Genomic DNA, 6,000 nt, shown 5'->3' with positions numbered 1-6,000 from the left:
TAGGGGTATGATCGGATGCCTTGTCGAGTTCTGTTGTTTAACTAAGCCTTTGTATTTTGAGTGCTACCAATTTCGTTCGTCTGGAGATCTCGGTGTTATTGCTTTTGTTTTCAATTCCTATTGCTCTTCTGCGTCGTTAAATGGGTTTTTATTTTGCTCATGTTTTGCATCGTTGTAAGTAGAGTGGTTTTCTGTCATTTTATTTTCCTGATTGTTTATCATTCACGAACCCACTTAACTTTCAATTTGGCAAGTTAAACGCTGACTCACTCCATTGGCTCTCGCGTCTCGTCGTGGCCCATTGCCTCTGGCCCTTCATCATTCCGCTTCATTCGGCTTCACGCTGTCGCAACACAGCCAAGTGAGCCTCCGTTCCAGGGGAGACCACGTGCTGTTGGGAATAAGCGACAAAGCGCCTTAGTGGCGTGATCGGTATGGCCTTGGCCTGCCACCTAGGTGGCCGCGAGTTCAATTCTCGGGTATTCCACTGAGAGGTTAGAGGTGTGTGTTTCTGGTGAAAGAAGCTCACTCTCGACGTGGTTCGGAAGTCACGTCAAGCCGTTGGTCCCGTTGCTGAATAACCACTGGTTCCATGCAACGTAAAAACAGCATACAAACAAGCAATAGGTGACAGTGAGTTTGTTATCCAATGTTATTTTATTTCCATTCTGACCTGTGGCGTTCTCATCCACATGATTGGCGCATTTGTCTTTATATAGTATTTTCCTTTAAACCACTTTTTTAAATTATCTTTTACCCATAAATATCAGGATATTATGTAAAAAAAAAAAAAAACACTTATTCCTTCTTTCCATACGAATGTAGTTCGGTATTTCCTCTTTTTCCTGGCTAATCTCTGTTGTCAGCTCTCTCTCTTTCACTACGTCGTTTGATTTAGGGTCCAAGGTTTACTTTTGAACCCATCTGTCGTGTGATTGAGATACCGCGTTGAAATATTGAGAGGACGAGGAACATTTTCATATTTATTTTAGATACGTTTTCATGGTGTTCGTTGCTGATTCGTTCATTCCACTGCCATTGATCCTGTAAATGAAATTATATTATTATTATTATTATTATTATTATTATTATTATTATTATTATTATTATTATCATCAGAAGATGCACCCTATTCACATGGAACAAGGTCACTTGAAATTCAAGCGTCCAAAGAATATGGTGTTCTTTCGAAAGAAGTCACAGAAGATAATGGGGATAAATTAACAAATTGATAAATAGATAAAAATGGGAGTAAAATATTAAAATAAAAATTGAATTGTAGTACAGTTTAAATCCTCGTTGTTTCAAATGTATTCTCAACGACCCCGTTTCTGTCTCAGTTTCAGGGACCAGATCTCCCTCGTTGCAAACCTATGACAGTCTTCTGCCTTTTTGTAGATTTTCACTCAATTTTTGTATTTTTTGTATCAGTATTGAGCATTTGTGAGTGAAATTCATTTTCATCTCGCTAATTCTCTGACTTTATGTAGCCAGGAGCATTCATCATTAAAGTTATTGGAAGTATATAGGTAGAGAGCAAATCTTCTCCGAAAGCTTCTTCTTCTTCTCTATATACATGAACCAAAAGGGAATTTAAATGGAATAAAATAGTCTTCACCAGTAAACACTTATTGTCTTTTGCTCTTCTTCTGCTAAATCACTATTCAAGATTGTTCCCTCGTGTCTATTTTGGGGAGATTTGTACGGGAGAGTTTTTATTTTTTATTTTTTTATGATTCCGGGTACGAAGGGTTCATAGCTTAAGTTCTTGAACTCGAGCGTGGCTTGAGGCTGGTATTTTTGTATCTGAATATTTGCTCTTCATTGTACTACCACTTACCCTAAACATGCGTTTTGATATATTCACATTATTGTCTTAAATTTGCTCATTCATTCTTCTCGTCTACAATGATACACTGATAACGCTTGGTACCAAGAGTAGGTGTTTTGCAGTGTTTATGTGTATTCATAAAATATCTGTAGAGTAAATAAATGGACTCCGATGAAACTGAGTGAAAACATTTATTGATTAGGCACTGGGCCAGGAGGGAGTTCGTTTTGTTGACTGAGCGAGTACTATTCGTCTGGCACAGCCTCGTCGTTGTAATTCTGCTGTGTGGCCGCCCTGTCACGTCGCCCATTACGCAAGGCCTTTCATTCGCCTCGTGTTTGCGAAAGCGAGGAACTGTCTTTCTGGCTACTACATTTAGCATGTTTGTGGGTTGAATAGAGTCGGCAATGCCACCGTGAGGACCGGACTTCTGTGACATCATTTATTTACATTTTATAGGATCGAATCAGCTTGCTGAAATTGCTAGTCAGTTATAAGAGCAGGCTCCACGTAGTTACTTTAAAGATCAAGTTTTTTTCTTGTGAAGAATTTTGACAAAAATTTTCCTGATTTTTGTTTTCTGTTGTTGAAATTCCATATTCTGTTTGATTTTCTTTGTAAAGTTATAACTCTCTCTCTCTCTCTCTCTGCGGGTGAGAGGGCACTAGCTGCAGTCGAAAATAGCGTAGGAGTGGGTGGTTTGTATTTTCTTTTTTTTCATTTTTATCACTGTAGCTCCACTTCGCGCTTCCTCGTTCGCTCCGTGTTTTTTAAGCAAGACCCATTTTCTTTCGCATTTTGCGGCTCTCACAAATAAAGGACATTGATGGTGGCTTCAGCGAAGAGCCCTTATCTTGACGATCAGTCGTGGCTGAGTTAACTGAGGTCGATCGAATGAGCGTGCAAGTGTTTTTTGAACGTCCGTCTTCTTCCTTCACCATTTTAGGAACCGCAGTATTTTTGTGCGCATTTGGTGGCAACTTATGGACATGTGCTTTTCAGTGTGCGCTTGAATCTCTCTCTCTCTCTCTCTCTCTCTCTCTCTCTCTCTCTCTCTCTCTCTCTCTCTCTCACACACACACACACACACACACACACACACACACGAAGAGGGAATAAACAACTAAAAATTTAACAGCATATTTCAGGAGAACAAATGATCAATTCGAAGAGAGGGATGATAATATAACATATATATATATATATATATATATATATATCTATATATATATATATATATCTATATATATTATATATATATATATATAATTATAATATATTAACTTATATATGATATATATATTTTTCATAGAATTGATCATTTGTTATCTGTAATATATGATGTTGAATTTTTAGTTTGATTTATCCCCATTTTTACGCCAATCTTTATCCGTTGGATTAATTCGTTTATTTTTCCAATTGAATTTCGTTCAGTTTCGCCTCTTGGGGTTCTCAGGTTCATCGCTTTGAGATACTTGCCATTCTTTCATTCTTTGAGGGCACCGGGTTGTAAGGTGGAGCAGGAGGAGGTTATTTGGGGCCCAGGGGAGAGTGGATTAGGTTAAGAGTGTTTGGGGGGGGGGTGTGGGAGATGGGGGGGAGGGTTTGTAATTTGTCTTGGGGGAGGACTATGAGTGTCAGGTTCATCCTGAGATCTTATTGTGCTCCTATTGGCTTCACTTTCCCCCCCACCCCCTTTTTATCCTCCAAGGACAAAGCTGTGATGCTGCTGCTGTCCTGTAAAGAGCGTCACCTAATGACACCCTTGATAGCTTGGGTACCGTGATTCCTATTATATATAGCCCAGGGGAAGAATTCTGTTTGCGCGGTTGTCTATTGGCATCACCGTAGCATTGTCTAGAATACTGCTGTTACTCTGTTTGTTTGTTATTTATCGCTCTCTTTTTATTTCAAGATATGGGTCATATTGCGTAGTTTCGACGTATGTTCTCTTGCGCACACTGTCGAATTGTTTGTGATATTCAGCTTTTCATGTGATCATTGGAAGTTTCGTGTTTAGAGCAAAACAGATGAAGTTTTTGCAATGTATGCTTCAAATGTTGAAAGCCCACTGCTAATGTAATTTCGACATTTACCCATACAATCTTTAGTAAAACTTGTGCAGATGCGTGTACAATGTATGAAAACCATCTCCTGCTTCTTCTTCTTCTTCTTCTTCTTCTTCTTCTTATTATTATTATTATTATTATTATTATTATTATTATTATTATTATTATTACCTTTTAAGGAAATCCATAATCCTCTGAGGAAAGAGGTCGGGTGTTAATAATTGCTACTGTATAAGACGGTTCAAGGTCTATATACCTTGAGACGGTTTACAGTGGGCCTATTAGATCGATGTCATTCCTTGTCTTGGAGCTCTCGCTTTTATCGGGGGAACTCGAACGGAAAAATGAACCGGTTTTCGTCCCAAGAAGATAAGAAAACCTATAGTAGTACCAATCTAAGGTGAGGGTTTGGGCGTGTCTAAAAGCGAAAACACGCGTGCCATATCTTAAAGTTCTTTGTAGAAGCGGCCAAAGATCAAAGCTCTGTATTTCTTACTAATCAACCCAAGGGAAACATTACCCTTAGGTCTTAACCTCTGTCCTGTACAGATTATCCTCCTTTCAGAGGTCTGATGAAAGGGGAATGCCCACTCTAATTGTCTTAGAAAGGTTCGCTGGTATAAATTTATTTCTTATTCAGATAGTGTGTATTGGCGTTAAAACGTTCATATGAAACAGTTCTTTTTATTCAATTAACTTATTAACAACCTACACGAGAGAAAAACTAAAGGGAAATCATGGATATGATAAATTTCGTACATTAATATTTCGTATTTTAGAAACATTCGAGTAATAAATACCGTATATCTAATAAATAAGGATAATAATGATACACTATTTAACCTCGTGATGCATGCATGACAATGGTTTTCAAAGAGAACAGTACAGAACAGCGTAAAAAGACGAGAGAGAGAGGGGAATGCTTTAAGAGGACTCCTCATCAGAAGATCCTCATCAGAAGTCAAGACTTACAATAAATGAATCAATATATTTATCAATCAAGATATCTTTTGCTGCATCCTTCCACTTGCAATTGCTCGGCATGTCTTACGGCCTTTCCCAATTTCTGGTGTCACAGTATCCAGAGCTTCTTTAGTAAGTCCTATAGATTTGCCATATAAAATCGTTTAGTTTCGCTATGAAACTTTTCACTTGGTCCCAAATTTCTCAATTTATAGAAAAGTTCAGATAACAGACATCTTTTAAGCATTTAATCACACACAAACACACACGTGTTTGAGCGCCAACTATATTTACATCCGCTAATCCTTACCTCACCATAAAGGACCCAGCTTATAAGATTTGACCATTCTTAAGAGATTAACGAGGGGTATATTGTTCTTGACTGACAGATACAGATTTCGATACTTGACCTGAGAATCGAGATTGTAGATGTGGCACAATGTCTGCCACGTTTCTCAAATATGATATTGAAAAACTTAAGAATGTTGATCATTAACAACTGTATACGTAAAAAACAGTTTAGCAAATATTCAGAGTAATTCCCTTCAGTTTTGGCATATAACATCGACTATATTCCATAAAATTTTCCTTATTAATGGAAGTTTGGCAACGCACGTAAATGACTGTCGACCCAACAAACCCTCACCATAGATTGGTACTACTATACTGTTGTGTTTTCCAGTTTCTGCCATGGAGTGTCCCCTGCTGATGGGCCGGGGGGGTTGTGAGGAGGGGTGGGGGCATAAAATGAGCGTTTGCGACCGTCACTTCTGTTTGGTCCTATCCTCTAATCCTGGGGATTAGATCAGGTCCAATGCGTGTAAATCCACGTAGGCTTGCCAGGGGCTGATTCTTCGGTCTCGGTATTAACTCCTTTTTAAATCGCCTTGGAAAAGGCTTTTTCTCATATAAAGTACAGTACCAACAAAACGTTCTGAAAAGTGTTATTATTCAAAGAACATCATATGCGGTTTTTTAAAAATATTGTCATCTCTGTTGGCAATACGACAAACGACCCAATACCCTGATCTACTCCGACTCTCTCTCTTTCTTTCTATCTCTCTCTCTCTCTGTCGTTTTCCTCGGCTCTCTCTCTCTCGCCAGGTGTGAGAAACCAGAGGAAAAAACAGAGAGAGA

Source organism: Macrobrachium nipponense, chromosome 35, assembly GCF_015104395.2.
Source record: "Macrobrachium nipponense isolate FS-2020 chromosome 35, ASM1510439v2, whole genome shotgun sequence".
NCBI classification, from domain to species: Eukaryota; Metazoa; Arthropoda; class Malacostraca; order Decapoda; family Palaemonidae; genus Macrobrachium; species Macrobrachium nipponense.
Note: the sequence above shows the minus strand (reverse complement) of the source record.